General features: G+C 42.0%; 1 protein-coding gene and 1 non-coding gene across 4 annotated transcripts in view; both read left to right on the top strand.

Annotated features, from left to right (window-relative positions):
- Nucleotides 1–16,934, top strand: part of LOC134205456 (ras-GEF domain-containing family member 1B-like) — a 217,105-nt gene that overhangs the window by 131,617 nt on the left and 68,554 nt on the right. Inside the window, exon 1 of one of the 3 annotated variants that reach the window (XM_062680714.1) lies at nt 6,131–6,418. The exons of the other annotated variants lie outside the window; for them this stretch is intronic. The gene's annotated coding sequence lies outside the window, so the exon portion shown is untranslated. Of the gene's footprint in view, nt 1–6,130; nt 6,419–16,934 lie in introns of those variants that run through there. 3 annotated transcript variants of the gene reach the window in all.
- Nucleotides 4,004–4,079, top strand: Trnag-acc (transfer RNA glycine (anticodon ACC)). The gene has a single exon. It is a non-coding gene; the product is annotated as a tRNA-Gly (tRNA).

A 16,934-nucleotide genomic window follows, 5' to 3' on the forward strand; every position in this document is an offset into this window, starting at 1 on the left:
TCAAAGGGTACAAGTTTCAACAAAACGTTACACTTTGTCACCGTTTTGTCAACCTGTTGCCTGAAAATAAGCTTGCTGTCGAGGGTCAAGCCAAGGTAGTCGGCCTCAATGGCCCATTCCACAGTCGTGCCATTAAGGATGATTTTACAGTCCCCAGGCGGAACAAGTTTAGGGGTTTTCTAGTGGGGGAAAATGATGACCTGGGTCTTCGCCGCGTTGATACAGATCTTCCAGCTGGTGAGGTACTCTGTCAGGGCATCCAGGCCTCGTTGGAGTTTTGCCACTAGCGCTCTGATCACTCTACCGTTGTAGACGATGGATGTGTCATCTGCGAACAGAGACAGAATGCCGCCTTCTGGAGGTTCTGACATATCGGAGGTGAACAGATTGAAAAGCAGAGGCCCGAGGATACTGCCCTGGGGGACATTGAAACTCGCTCCGCTGATTGAGACCCGGAATGTCCTTGCCGACAGGTAATTGTTGATGATTTTCACCAGGTAGCTGGGAAGATTGTAGCGTTGTAGTTTGTACACACGCAAAAAAAAGCGTTCTCGAATTCGTGAACTAGCAAAAATACACCGTGATTTAATTCATGGATTCGGGAACACCAGTCACGTTTTCCTGAACGTTCCAGAAAACGTGACTTTGTTCCCGAATCCGTGGCTGTTGTTCACGAAAAAATACACCGTGAACTTGTTAGTTCACGAATTCATGAACGCCTTTTTTTGCGTGCACCAGGCCATCATGCCATACATTGTCAAATGCCTTCTCGACATCGAGTAAGGCCATGGCGGATGTTTTTGAGACAAACTTGCTCCGTCTGAGGACGTTGGTAACTCGGGTCAGTTGGTGTACAGTTGACCGACCGCGTCGGAAACCAAACTGTTCCTCGAGCAAGATGTTGAGATTTTCGGCAGACTCAAGTAACCGATGATGAATAGCTTTTTCGAATAGCTTGTATAACCCTGAGAGAAGGCTGATGGGTCGATAACTTTTGGGGGAGGAAGGATCCTTCCCAGGCTTCCGGATGGGGATGACTTTCGCTGACTTCCAGGACGATGGGAAGTAGCTGAGCCGGAGACACTGATTAAAGATCAGCGAGAGGTACTCAAAGAACGGAGCACTCATGGGTTTGAGCTCGAGAATCAGGGTGCTGTCGAAACCTGGGGCCTTCATGTTCTTCGACGATTTGATATAGGCCGTCAATTCGCCAGCTGAGATCTCCAACTCCTTATCAAGCGATCCTTAGAGCCATTATTGTCTAGTGGGATCAAAGGTGGAATGGGCCGAGGTTTGGATTTTAGAATTTTGGTCATTTTCCAGAACGGCTTAGCATAATCTGAGAGAGTGCGGATCTTATTCGAGAAGTCGTTATTTTTGAGGTCCACCATTCTTGCCTTGATAATTTTTGTAATTCGATTGCAGCGTGCCTTAAGCTCAGGCAGTCCAGTACGTTGAAACTGCCTGCGAGTGACATTCCGCAATCGAATCAAATCTTTGGTGAGTGTATCGATGTTTAAGGAGTTGCTTACCTGCCGAGCCGTCGGTACATGTTGTTCACGGGCCACCGAGATCGCCTCCTCGATAGCGCACAGCTGGCGGTCGATACTTTCCGGCGTCTCCGGACGCACCTCGTAATCGACGGTGTTGTCGACGCACTGCTGAAACCGCTGCCAGTTCACTCGATGATAGTTTCGCCTTGTTAGCTCGTGCCTATTTACTGAGGTTCCAACTTCAGCCACCACCGGATAGTGGTCCGAGCTAAGTTCTTGGAAGACGACCGGCTGGAATTGTGCATGTTCGTGATGTAGATGTCGAGCGTTGCATGGGCCCCGGACCGTGTCAACCCGGTAGGGCTGTCAGGGCTCAGGGTGGTGTAGTGGCCCTCTTGTTCGTCGTTGGACCAGACAACTCCGTTCCGGTTGGAGACGGTGTTTCCCCACGATTGGTGCTTTGCATTCAGGTCTCCGGCGATGATGAACTGCCCCTGCCGCTGAGTGAGCTTGACTATATCCCTTCGTAGCTTGGCCGACGTGCCATCGTCGACTTTGGCTTGTGTGGGACAGTAAGCCACGATGAGGGTGACGACTCCGACGGAAGTGGTGAGTTCCACTCCAACGGCTTCGATGAGTTTGAGCTTGAAGTCCGGCAGCAGGCGGCAGGCGATGTTGCTTCGCAAGGCGATTGCCACTCCTCCCCCTCTGGAGCTTGTTCGGTCAAACCTCACCAGCCTAAAACCCGGAATTGTTGCACTTACCTCGGGCTTCAGGTGGGTTTCGGTGATGAAATCCGCGTCAATCTCCTTCTCCTGAAGGAAATCGCTGAGTTCGATGATTTTGCTCTTTAGTGAGCAAGCGTTCCAATTGACCAGACCCACCCTAGCAGCCATTTTCAATGACGAACATGCCCAGGGTGAAGATCTGGTCGAAGCGAGTTTTGCAACCGCGTATTCGCGTTGCCAGTTGGGTGAAAATCGGAACTAGCTGCTCCGATGTGTAGAGCGGTGGGTCGCCCTCGGCCGGAAGGGGCTGATTATCCTGACGACGGAATCCAGGGGGAGGAAGCGGGGGCCATTCGCTGGTAGATGGTGTTGGAGCTTGAACTGATGCTGCAGCAGCCGCCAGCCGTTTGTGTGGCTGCAAGGGTGGAAGAATTGGTATCGCTCGCCGGGGAGCCGGGATGGCCGGTTCACCTCGGTTCTTTTTCGGCAGGGACCTGGTGGAGGCCTTCTTCCTGCTTTCCAAAAACGCCGCCCGCTTTGGACAGTCTTTGGTTGTAGCCCGATGCTTGTCGCCACAGTTGGCGCATCTGGGATCAGCAACCTCCATCTTGTCGCACTCATCGGTCGGATGGAGCTCACCACATTTGTTGCAGCGCGGCTTCATGCGGCAGTTCCTGGTGCCGTGCCCGAAATTGAAGCAGTTGGTGCACTGCGTGACGTCGCGGTGCACTGGCCGATATCGCTCCCAGTCAACGATGGTGTAATTTATAACGCCGACCAGCTTCAGCTCCTTCCACGTGGTGGAGCCGTGCTCCAGATGGACCAGGTAAAGCTGGTCGCGATATCTCCTCGTCTTGTCGTGACGAGCGATCTTATGGACGGCCACCGATTTCAATCCGCAACTTTCGAGCTCAGCTTTTAGCTCCCCTTCCTTCATGTCGTGGAGTCCTCGCTGCAGAGCCGAAAAGTACATTTCAGCACCTTAGCGATCAGCTGGCGAATTTTTGGGCGTAAATCAGGCGGATTGCCCTTCACAAACACGGGCGGGCACTTCTCCTTCCGCTCCGGTTGCACCTGCGGCAGCTGCGATTGCTGCTTCTTCCTCTTTTTCGGCGGATTGCCGGCGTCATCAAGCGGCAACGGCGAGAACACGTTGCTCTGTAAAAGCTGCTTGGAGGGGTTACCCGCGCCTCCAAGAGCAGTGCGCTTAGGCACTTTTCCAGCGACCGAATCGGCCACCGAGTCTTCCATGACGGGTCCGGGAGAAAATAACGCCAACGCGACAAGCGAAAACGTAAACAGCGAACGAACGAGAAAAAACACTTGGAAAAAAGCGCGAGCAAAAAACACGTCCGTACGTGTTGCTGTCTCGAACTGCACTGAATAGCGAGACACACGAGCACGAAACACGAGTCTTTTTATACTCTCAGAGAAAATATAACGGTGGGTCAAAAGGTTCATAGCTTACATTACTCTGATGTCTGTGTTGGGAATACATGAACGGGATTGGTTGGTTCTGATATTTTTGCTGGATAATACAAAGATTGAAATTTTCAACAGTTTATCGTAAATAATCAAAAGTTTCAATGAAATTGACAAATTGCTGAAGAGTTTGGATTCTGATTTGACACCCAGTGCCTTCGAGTAAGACGTTGTCCAACGTCATAATAATAATAATGTTAACTACGAACATGTGGAAGCGTTGGTTTGGGCAATGTATTGTGAGTGCTTCGACTATGCGTCCAATTTGGGAATCTCCGGCGGTGCGAAGGCTGACGGAGGTCCTTCGTAGCTTAGTTGATTAAAAAGCACCAGTCTACCGTACTGATGGCCGTGGGTTCGAGTCCCATCGGAGGAAAGTGGTTACCTCTAATACATTTTTGAAATGAAAATCTTCCACATAATGTACATATTCACATCTAATGTGTAGTCATATTTTCTTGAAAGAAAGAAGGTGGACAACATTTTCAAAAGCGGTCCAAGAATTCCGAAGCAGAAATACTTCTGATAAGTTTCAGTTATATCAATTAGGACATAAATAGCTATGAAAGGAATAATTTTCAATAATGCATTGTAATGCATAAGATAATGTTTAATTTATAAAAAAAATAGATAATAAGACAAATAACTAGCATTTTCAATGTTCTCCGTGTAGGCTAAATCGGGACCGATTTGCGATTTTGGCGTAATTTATTTTGTAAACAAACATTGCTTCATGGATTCCGTAGAATACAAACACTTTACACCAAAAATAATTCCCTCATCTGATAGAAGAAAGATTATTCTGTCGGATACATACTGTGGTTTTCCCAGGAATTGCTTGCTTAAGCAGGTATTCGACTTCCAATGTTTGTTTACAAAATAAGTCACTCCCAAATCGCAAATCAGTCCCGAAATGTCAATTTTTTTTCAAATCCTTGCTGTTTTAAAGACCTTTCCTGTTCCTAATCACCCAGATATTTTCTATTGGGTGAAATTCTGGCGAGCCTGCCGGATTTGCATTTTTCGGTTCAAAAACAACACCGTTGTACCACTCGTGCTACTTCGTACCACTCCATCACCGGTTTCGCCTCATGGCACAATACCAGAAACGACAAAAACAGAGTATCACCTTCGTGGAGAAAGGGCAACGCTTTTGTTCTTCTAGAGACATTATTTTTCATTTATTTGGCCATTGATGGTTAAGTAATCCATTACGATGCATTTCGGGTGCACCAACTACCCGGTCGACTGGATGCAAGGTATCTTAGTGAAGGTACCCAAAAAGGGTGACCTGACTGAATGCGATAACTGGCGAGGCATTATGTTGCTGTGAACCGTTCTCAAAGTTCTATGCAAAGTTATCCTAGCCCGTATTCAGGAGAAGATCGATGCGACTGTCCGGCGGCAGCAGGCCGGATTCTGTGCCGGAAGATCTTGTGTGGACCATATTGCCACGCTCCGTATCATTCTGGAGCAGGTCAATGAATTCCAAGAGTCTCTTTACTTGGTATTCATTGACTACGAAAAAGCTTTCGACCGTCTCAATCACGAGAATATGTGGGGCTCCCTGAGACGCAAGGGGGTTCCTGAGAAAATCATCGGCCTCATCGAGGCACAGTACGAGGCCTTTACGTGTAGAGTGCTGCACAATGGGGTCTTGTCCGACTCTATCCGGGTCGTAGCTGGTGTGAGGCAAGGATGTATTTTATCACCGTTACTGTTCCTCATCGTAATCGACGAAATTCTGGTGGGTGCGATTGACCGTGAACCAAACCGCGGGCTGTTATGGCAATCTATAACCATGGAGCATCTAAACGACTTCGAATTGGCTGATGACGTTGCACTCCTCGCTCAACGGCGCTCTGATATGCAGAGTAAGCTCAACGACCTTGCCGAGCGCGCCTCTTCGACAGGCTTAGTAATCAACGTCAACAAAACCAAATCGTTGGATGTAAACACGGTGACCCCTTCCAGTTTCACAGTAGCCGGGAAGCCAGTGAAGAATGTTAAAGCTTCCAATATCTTGGTAGCCAAATGGCGTCAGACGGCAGTCCCAAGATCGACATAGGCGCACGGATCAAGAAAGCAAGGGCTGCCTTTGCGAGTTTAAGAAATATCTGGAAAACAGGCAGATAAGTGAACGCACCAAAATACGAATTTAAGAAATAAAAGAAGTCGACCAAAATCTAACCTGGCAACAGGTTAAAGCGATAGCTGGGCAACGCTCAGGATGGAGATCTTTCAAGTCAGTTCAACAACTACCCGCAGTACAACTACCTGGTGCGGGATTTACAATTGACTGTAGGAACGAGATATATAATATTTGGTTTGATTTATTTATATTCAACTAATTTAATAAGGTATACCTAATTACAACTTCAAATCGTTGTTTCATTCTTAACGTGCAACTCAATGCTGAATCGTGCAAATGTAGAGTGCATAAGAGAAATAGAGAGAGATCGAACTCGTGCTGAGCAGCATCTGGATGACGTTGAAAACAGTCAGTTTTGAAGTTGATGTCAGTGAATAAGGTAGTGCGCCGTAGTGATGTACCGTATGAAAAAAAAAATGAAAATAAAAATGGAAGTATAGAGGAAAATGTGAAAATGGTTTGTCCTTTTATTTTATACGCTCCGACAATGGCGACAGTCGGTAAATCGGAGTAGTAGCCTCCTATCCGCCTTTTGCTGCAGGAGATGATTGCTTCTCGGTTTGGTAAGTGTTTGTTTTGTTTTGGTTGGAAGGAGCGTTTATGTTTGTCAACATTATTTAGGAGGGCGACGGAAGTGGTTGAGAGGAAAAACCATTAGGGTCTCGCCGACATTTCTCACCAACACGATCGCAGGTTCGTGGTTGCAAACAATCCCATTTGAATTTGCCGTGACAGCTGCTCGTGGTTGCAAACAAACCGAGTAAAAGTGTGAGTGAAACGTGCGTGTGCGTACACGATCGCTGAAAGCCTAATGGAAGCTCACTGTGCTACGACATACAAAGAATGTTTTCATTTGTCTATTCATTTCTTAAATTCATGTTTTTTCGACTGCACAGGGCTGTTGAAGACTTTCGATTAAGTAGTGACCACCATGGCTGTTTAAGAATATATTTTATGTTCTATATTATTTATTTATAGACTCGACATTATAAGTGGGTTATAAATTAATCGTAATTGAAAAATGTAATATAAAAAAATACAAATTGATTTTCAATTCGAACGAGAATTGGTTTGTTTGAAGAAAACAGATGTATTGGGAGAAGTATTACTTGATCAATGTGACGACATTTTTAGGATAATTTTAGCATCGCTGCAAAAAAAAACAAATCAAATGGTTTATCTGTATCTTTTCGGAGTGATTACATGCTAAGTCTTTGAAGAATTTGGATTGATTTTCATTTGTCTTATACCATAAATATATTCCATCTTATATGCGTTAAAACAAGTAACTGAGTTTAATAAAGGTAAAAAGAAACTGAGTTATTTAATAGAGGTTTTTTATTTTGATGTTCGCCGGACAGTTTTCGAACCTAGCATACTAAATTAAAGATGACATATTTACAATATTATGTAGCTTTAAATTGAGTGTAAAATCAAGTAACTATGCGGTTTGAAAAGGTTTTGTGAAAATTCGCTGATATCGTAACGATCCAAGATGACTTTGACCATTATATTGAGAATAAATTTAGTTTGAAATTCATTCGCTGGGTGGAGCCAGTAAACATGAAATTACCAGATGGATTAGATGTTTCAGAATATATAAGAGATAGAAAGTTTTGAGGTGAACTATCCTAGGGCTAAAAACCTCATTAATAAAGATTATAATAAGATAGAAAGTTGTTACCTTCTACAAAGTTATTCGGTATGTTAAGATTATTATATTCAGAATAAGTTTAGTTTGAAATTCATTCGCTTAGTGCCGCCAGTAGGAATAAAATTACCAGATGGATTGAATATCTCAGAATCTATAGAGAGTTGTTATCTTCTGCAGAGTTGTTCGGAAAGTCAAGACGTTCATATTGAGAACAAGTTCAGTTTGAGATTTATTCGGTTGGTGGCGCTAGTATACATGAAATAACCAGATGGATTGAATATATCAGAATCTATGAGATATAGGACGTTGTTATCTTCTACAAAGTTGTTAGGAAAGTCAAGACCATTATATTGAGAATAAGTTTGATTTGAGATTCATTGGCTTGGTGATCCGAGTGGATTACATGAAAGAAATCCTATCTCCGAGTAGATTGGTGCGTCTCTGAGAGGTCGTTTGATCCAAGGGGATCCTATAGAAGCAAATATAATCTCAGAGTGATAAGCTCTGTGCACGACTGCATGGAAAAGATAAGATGGGACATTGTATATAGAATCAGAAAGAATAAACTGTAATGAAGTGAGAATATTGTTGGAATTTTTCTGGTTTTGATGTAAGATTGATTTTTCTAGAGCCTGGTAAGCTCTACCAATGACTGCATGAACAAGATCAGTTGACACTATGTGTATAGTGTTAGAAAGTGTAAACTGAGATGAATTGAGAATATTGTTGGAATTTTTCTGGTTTTGATGCAAGATTGATTTTTCTAGAGCCTGGTAAGCTCTACCAATGACTGCATGGACAAGATCAGTTGGTACTCTGTGTGTAGTGTTAGAAAGTGAGATGAACTGAGAGAACATTGTTGGAATTTTTCTGGTTTTGGTGCAAGATTGATTTTTCTAGAGCCTGGTAAGCTCTACCAATGACTGCATGAACAAGATCAGTTGGTACTCTGTGTGTAGTGTTAGAAAGTGTAAACTGAGATGAACTGAGAATATTGCTGGAATTTTTCTGGTTTTGATGCAAGATTGATTTTTCTAGAGCCTGGTAAGCTCTACCAATGACTGCATGAACAAGATCAGTTGATACTATGTGTTAGTGTTAGAAAGTGTAAACTGAGATGAACTGAGAATATTATTGGAATTTTTCTGGTTTTGATGCAAGATTGATTTTTCTAGAGCCTGGTAAGCTCTACCAATGACTGCATGAACAAGATCAGTTGGTACTCTGTGTGTAGTGTTAGAAAGTGTAAACTGAGATGAACTGAGACTATTGATGGATTGTTTCTGGTTTTGATGCAAGATTGATTTTTCTAGAGCCTGGTAAGCTCTACCAATGACTGCATGAACAAGATCAGTTGATACTATGTGTTAGTGTTAGAAAGTGTAAACTGAGATGAACTGAGAATATTATTGGAATTTTTCTGGTTTTGATGCAAGATTGATTTTTCTAGAGCCTGGTAAGCTCTACCAATAACTGCATGAACAAGATCAGTTGGTACTATGTGTGTAGTGTTAGGAAGTGTAAACTGAGATGAACTGAGAATATTGCTGGAATTTTTCTGGTTTTGATGCAAGATTGATTTTTCTAGAGCCTGGTAAGCTCTACCAATGACTGCATGAACAAGATCAGTTGATACTATGTGTTAGTGTTAGAAAGTGTAAACTGAGATGAACTGAGAATATTGCTGGAATTTTTCTGGTTTTGATGCAAGATTGATTTTTCTAGAGCCTTAAGCTCTACCAATGACTGCATGAACAAGATCAGTTGATACTATGTGTTAGTGTTAGAAAGTGTAAACTGATATGAACTGAGAATATTATTGGAATTTTTCTGGTTTTGATGCAAGATTGATTTTCTAGAGCCTGGTAAGCTCTACCAATGACTGCATGAACAAGATCAGTTGGTACTCTGTGTTTAGTGTTAGAAAGTGTAAACTGAGATGAACTGAGAGAACATTGCTGGAATTTTTCTGGTTTTGATGCAAGATTGATTTTTCTAGAGCCTGGTAAGCTCTACCAATGACTGCATGAACAAGATCAGTTGATACTCTGTGTGTAGTGTTAGAAAGTGTAAACTGAGATGAACTGAGAATATTATTGGAATTTTTCTGGTTTTGATGCAAGATTGATTTTTCTAGAGCCTGGTAAGCTCTACCAATGACTGCATGAACAAGATCAGTTGGTACTCTGTGTGTAGTGTTAGAAAGTGTAAACTGAGATGAACTGAGAATATTGCTGGAATTTTTCTGGTTTTGATGCAAGATTGATTTTTCTAGAGCCTGGTAAGCTCTACCAATGACTGCATGAACAAGATCAGTTGATACTATGTGTTAGTGTTAGAAAGTGTAAACTGAGATGAACTGAGAATATTATTGGAATTTTTCTGGTTTTGATGCAAGATTGATTTTTCTAGAGCCTGGTAAGCTCTACCAATAACTGCATGAACAAGATCAGTTGGTACTATGTGTGTAGTGTTAGGAAGTGTAAACTGAGATGAACTGAGAATATTGCTGGAATTTTTCTGGTTTTGATGCAAGATTGATTTTTCTAGAGCCTGGTAAGCTCTACCAATGACTGCATGAACAAGATCAGTTGATACTATGTGTTAGTGTTAGAAAGTGTAAACTGAGATGAACTGAGAATATTGCTGGAATTTTTCTGGTTTTGATGCAAGATTGATTTTTCTAGAGCCTGGTAAGCTCTACCAATGACTGCATGAACAAGATCAGTTGATACTATGTGTTAGTGTTAGAAAGTGTAAACTGAGATGAACTGAGAATATTATTGGAATTTTTCTGGTTTTGATGCAAGATTGATTTTTCTAGAGCCTGGTAAGCTCTACCAATGACTGCATGAACAAGATCAGTTGGTACTCTGTGTGTAGTGTTAGAAAGTGTAAACTGAGATGAACTGAGAATATTGCTGGAATTTTTCTGGTTTTGATGCAAGATTGATTTTTCTAGAGCCTGGTAAGCTCTACCAATGACTGCATGAACAAGATCAGTCGGTACTCTGTGTGTAGTGTTAGAAAGTGTAAACTGAGATGAACTGAGAATATTGTTGGAATTTTCCTGGTTTTGATGCAAGATTTATTTTTCAAGAGCCTGGTAAGCTCTACCATTGACTGCATGAACAAGATCAGTTGGAACTCTGTGTGTAGTGTTAGAAAGTGTAAACTGAGATGAACTGAGAATATTGTTGGAATTTTCCTGGTTTTGATGCAAGATTGATTTTTCTAGAGCCTGGTAAGCTCTACCAATGACTGCATGAACAAGATCAGTTGGTACTCTGTGTGTAGTGTTAGAAAGTGTAAACTGAGATGAACTGAGAATATTGCTGGAATTTTTCTGGTTTTGATGCAAGATTGATTTTTCTAGAGCCTGGTAAGCTCTACCAATGACTGCATGAACAAGATCAGTTGGTACTCTGTGTGTAGTGTTAGAAAGTGTAAACTGAGATAAACTGAGAATATTGCTGGAATTTTTCTGGTTTTGATGCAAGATTGATTTTTCTAGAGCCTGGTAAGCTCTACCAATGACTGCATGAACAAGATCAGTTGATACTATGTGTTAGTGTTAGAAAGTGTAAACTGAGATGAACTGAGAATATTATTGGAATTTTTCTGGTTTTGATGCAAGATTGATTTTTCTAGAGCCTGGTAAGCTCTACCAATGACTGCATGAACAAGATCAGATGTTGTCATGTGTGTAGTGTTAGAAAGTGTAAACTGAGACGAACTGAGAATATTGTTGGAATTTTTCTGGTTTTGATGCAAGATTGATTTTTCTAGAGCCTGGTAAGCTCTACCAATGAATGCATGAACAAGATCAGTTGATACTATGTGTTAGTGTTAGAAAGTGTAAACTGAGATGAACTGAGAATATTATTGGAATTTTTCTGGTTTTGATGCAAGATTGATTTTTCTAGAGCCTGGTAAGCTCTACCAATGACTGCATGAACAAGATCAGTCGGTACTCTGTGTGTAGTGTTAGAAAGTGTAAACTGAGATGAACTGAGAATATTGCTAGAATTTTTCTGGTTTTGATGCAAGATTGATTTTTCTAGAGCCTGGTAAGCTCTACCAATGACTGCATGAACAAGATCAGTTGACACTATGTGTATAGTGTTAGAAAGTGTAAACTGAGATGAATTGAGAATATTGTTGGAATTTTTCTGGTTTTGATGCAAGATTGATTTTTCTAGAGCCTGGTAAGCTCTACCAATGACTGCATGAATAAGATCAGTTGGCACTCTGTGTGTAGTGTTAGAAAGTGTAAACTGAGATGAACTGAGAATATTGCTGGAATTTTTCTGGTTTTGATGCAAGATTGATTTTTCTAGCGCCTGGTAAGCTCTACCAATGACTGCATGAACAAGATCAGTCGGTACTCTGTGTGTAGTGTTAGAAAGTGTAAACTGAGATGAACTGAGAATATTGCTGGAATTTTTCTGGTTTTGATGCAAGATTGATTTTTCTAGAGCCTGGTAAGCTCTACCAATGACTGCATGAACAAGATCAGTTGATACTATGTGTTAGTGTTAGAAAGTGTAAACTGAGATGAACTGAGAATATTATTGGAATTTTTCTGGTTTTGATGCAAGATTGATTTTTCTAGAGCCTGGTAAGCTCTACCAATGACTGCATGAACAAGATCAGTTGGTACTCTGTGTGTAGTGTTAGAAAGTGTAAACTGAGATGAACTGAGAATATTGCTGGAATTTTTCTGGTTTTGATGCAAGATTGATTTTTCTAGAGCCTGGTAAGCTCTACCAATGACTGCATGAACAAGATCAGTCGGTACTCTGTGTGTAGTGTTAGAAAGTGTAAACTGAGATGAACTGAGAATATTGCTGGAATTTTTCTGGTTTTGATGCAAGATTGATTTTTCTAGAGCCTGGTAAGCTCTACCAATGACTGCATGAACAAGATCAGTTGATACTATGTGTTAGTGTTAGAAAGTGTAAACTGAGATGAACTGAGAATATTGTTGGAATTTTTCTGGTTTTGATGCAAGATTGATTTTTCTAGAGCCTGGTAAGCTCTACCAATGACTGCATGAACAAGATCAGTTGATACTCTGTGTGTAGTGTTAGAAAGTGTAAACTGAGATGAACTGAGAATATTGTTGGAATTTTTCTGGTTTTGATGCAAGATTGATTTTTCTAGAGCCTGGTAAGCTCTACCAATGACTACATGAACTAGAACGGATGGTGCCCTTTGTATAGTATTAGAAAATGTATACTAAGATGTACGTAAAGTATTTTTAATTTTTTTCTGGTTTTGATGCAAAATTGATTTTTCTAGAGTCTGGACAGCTCTACCCATAACTGCATGAACAAGATCAACTGTTGCCCTGTGTATAGGATTGGAAAACGTATACTGAGATGAACTGAGAATAATATTGGAATTTTTTTTGGTCTAGATGCAAGGTTGATTTTCTAGAGCCTGACAGACAATTCTTGAGCCTGGCTTCAGGGAAAGCAGGTGTAGCTTTGAATCGAGTGTTAGAACATGTCACCGAGATAATTCATAAAAAATGCATATAACTTTCTGGTTTTTTTTTCTGGTAAGCTCAATCCAACATTTTCGAGGAAATCAGATGAAGCTTTGAATAGAGCGTTAGAATGTGTAGCGGAGTTATTTCATTAAGGGTGGAAATAATTTTCTAATTTTGATGCTTGATGGACAATTCTTGAGGCTGGTAAACTCAGTCCAAGATGACTTCAAGGAAGTCAGATGTAGTTTTGAATCGAGTGTCAGAAAATGCCTCGGCGATAATGGATCTCTTGAAAATAATCAATCCTAGAGCGGGTAACTACGTCTTAGAGTAGACGTTTGATTCTAGTAAATCAGTTGTAAGAAATCCAATCTTCGAGCGGATTGGTGCGTCTGTTGTGTCTTTTACATCTGAGTAGACGTTTGATCCGGATGGATCTCTTGAAAGTCAACAACCCTTGAGCGGGTAACTACGTCTTCGAGTGGACGTTTGACTTGAGTAAATCAGTTGTAAGAAATCCAATCTTCGAGCGGATTGGTGCGTCTGTGGTGTCTTTTACATCTGAGTAGACGTTTGATCCGGGTGGATCTCTTGAAAGTAAACAACCCTTGAGCGGGTAACTACGTCTTCGAGTGGACGTTTGACTTAAGTAAATCAGTTGTAAGAAATCCAATATTCGAGCAGATTGGTGCGTCTGTGGTGTCTTTTACATCTGAGTACACGTTTGATCCGGGTGGATCTCTTGAAAGTAAACAACCCTTGAGCGGGTAACTACGTCGTCGAGTGGACGTTTGACTTCAGTAAATCAGTTGTAAGAAATCCAATATTCGAGCAGATTGGTGCGTCTGTGGTGTCTTTTACATCTGAGTAGACGTTTGATCCGGGTGGATCTCTTGAAAGTAAACAACCCTTGAGCGGGTAACTACGTCTTCGAGTGGACGTTTGACTTAAGTAAATCGGTTGTAAGAAATCCAATCTTCGAGCGGATTGGTGCGTCTGTGGTGTCTTTACATCTGAGTAGACGTTTGATCCGGGTGGATCTCTTGAAAGTGATCAATCCTTGATCGGGTAACTACGTCTTCGAGTGGACGTTTGATTTAAGTAAATCAGTTGAAAGAAATCCAATCTTCGAGCAGATTGGTGAGTCTGTGGTGTCTTTTACATCTGAGTAGACGTTTGATCCGGGTGGATCTCTTGGAAGTAAATAACCCTTGAGCGGGTAACTACGTCTTCGAGTGGACGTTTGACTTGAGTAAATCAGTTGTAAGAAATCCAATATTCGAGCAGATTGGTGCGTCTGTGGTGTCTTTTACATCTGAGTACACGTTTGATCCGGTGGATCTCTTGAAAGTAAACAACCCTTGAGCGGGTAACTACGTCGTCGAGTGGACGTTTGACTTCAATAAATCAGTTGTAAGAAATCCAATATTCGAGCAGATTGGTGCGTCTGTGGTGTCTTTACATCTGAGTAGACGTTTGATCCGGTGGATCTCTTGAAAGTAAACAACCCTTGAGCGGGTAACTACGTCTTCGAGTGGACGTTTGACTTAAGTAAATCGGTTGTAAGAAATCCAATCTTCGAGCGGATTGGTGCGTCTGTGGTGTCTTTTACATCTGAGCAGACGTTTGATCTGGGTGGATCACTTGAAAGTAAACAACCCTTGAGCGGGTAACTACGTCTTCGAGTGGACGTTTGATTTAAGTAAATCAGTTGAAAGAAATCCAATCTTCGAGCAGATTGGTGAGTCTGTGGTGTCTTTTACATCTGAGTAGACGTTTGATCCGGGTGGATCTCTTGAAAGTCAACAACCCTTGAGCGGGTAACTACGTCTTCGAGTGGACGTTTGATTTAAGTAAATCAGTTGTAAGAAATCCAATCTTCGAGCGGATTGGTGCGTCTGTGGTGTCTTTTACATCTGAGTAGACGTTTGATCCGGGTGGATCTCTTGAAAGTAAACAACCCTTGAGCGGGTAACTACGTCTTCGAGTGGACGTTTGACTTAAGTAAATCAGTTGTAAGAAATCCAATATTCGAGCAGATTGGTGCGTCTGTGGTGTCTTTTACATCTGAGTACACGTTTGATCCGGGTGGATCTCTTGAAAGTAAACAACCCTTGAGCGGGTAACTACGTCGTCGAGTGGACGTTTGACTTCAGTAAATCAGTTGTAAGAAATCCAATATTCGAGCAGATTGGTGCGTCTGTGGTGTCTTTTACATCTGAGTAGACGTTTGATCCGGGTGGATCTCTTGAAAGTAAACAACCCTTGAGCGGGTAACTACGTCTTCGAGTGGACGTTTGACTTAAGTAAATCGGTTGTAAGAAATCCAATCTTCGAGCGGATTGGTGCGTCTGTGGTGTCTTTTACATCTGAGTAGACGTTTGATCCGGGTGGATCTCTTGAAAGTGATCAATCCTTGATCGGGTAACTACGTCTTCGAGTGGACGTTTGATTTAAGTAAATCAGTTGAAAGAAATCCAATCTTCGAGCAGATTGGTGAGTCTGTGGTGTCTTTTACATCTGAGTAGACGTTTGATCCGGGTGGATCTCTTGGAAGTAAATAACCCTTGAGCGGGTAACTACGTCTTCGAGTGGACGTTTGACTTGAGTAAATCAGTTGTAAGAAATCCAATATTCGAGCAGATTGGTGCGTCTGTGGTGTCTTTTACATCTGAGTACACGTTTGATCCGGGTGGATCTCTTGAAAGTAAACAACCCTTGAGCGGGTAACTACGTCGTCGAGTGGACGTTTGACTTCAGTAAATCAGTTGTAAGAAATCCAATATTCGAGCAGATTGGTGCGTCTGTGGTGTCTTTTACATCTGAGTAGACGTTTGATCCGGGTGGATCTCTTGAAAGTAAACAACCCTTGAGCGGGTAACTACGTCTTCGAGTGGACGTTTGACTTAAGTAAATCGGTTGTAAGAAATCCAATCTTCGAGCGGATTGGTGCGTCTGTGGTGTCTTTTACATCTGAGCAGACGTTTGATCTGGGTGGATCACTTGAAAGTAAACAACCCTTGAGCGGGTAACTACGTCTTCGAGTGGACGTTTGATTTAAGTAAATCAGTTGAAAGAAATCCAATCTTCGAGCAGATTGGTGAGTCTGTGGTGTCTTTTACATCTGAGTAGACGTTTGATCCGGGTGGATCTCTTGGAAGTAAATAACCCTTGAGCGGGTAACTACGTCTTCGAGTGGACGTTTGACTTGAGTAAATCAGTTGTAAGAAATCCAATATTCGAGCAGATTGGTGCGTCTGTGGTGTCTTTTACATCTGAGTAGACGTTTGATCCGGGTGGATCTCTTGAAAGTAAACAACCCTTGAGCGGGTAACTACGTCTTCGAGTGGACGTTTGACTTAAGTAAATCGGTTGTAAGAAATCCAATCTTCGAGCGGATTGGTGCGTCTGTGGTGTCTTTTACATCTGAGTAGACGTTTGATCCGGGTGGATCTCTTGAAAGTGATCAATCCTTGATCGGGTAACTACGTCTTCGAGTGGACGTTTGATTTAAGTAAATCAGTTGAAAGAAATCCAATCTTCGAGCAGATTGGTGAGTCTGTGGTGTCTTTTACATCTGAGTAGACGTTTGATCCGGGTGGATCTCTTGGAAGTAAATAACCCTTGAGCGGGTAACTACGTCTTCGAGTGGACGTTTGACTTGAGTAAATCAGTTGTAAGAAATCCAATATTCGAGCAGATTGGTGCGTCTGTGGTGTCTTTTACATCTGAGTAGACGTTTGATCCGGGTGGATCTCTTGAAAGTAAACAACCCTTGAGCGGGTAACTACGTCTTCGAGTGGACGTTTGACTTAAGTAAATCGGTTGTAAGAAATCCAATCTTCGAGCGGATTGGTGCGTCTGTGGTGTCTTTTACATCTGAGCAGACGTTTGATCTGGGTGGATCACTTGAAAGTAAACAACCCTT

Source organism: Armigeres subalbatus, chromosome 1 (assembly GCF_024139115.2).
Source record: "Armigeres subalbatus isolate Guangzhou_Male chromosome 1, GZ_Asu_2, whole genome shotgun sequence".
NCBI classification, from domain to species: domain Eukaryota; kingdom Metazoa; phylum Arthropoda; class Insecta; order Diptera; family Culicidae; genus Armigeres; species Armigeres subalbatus.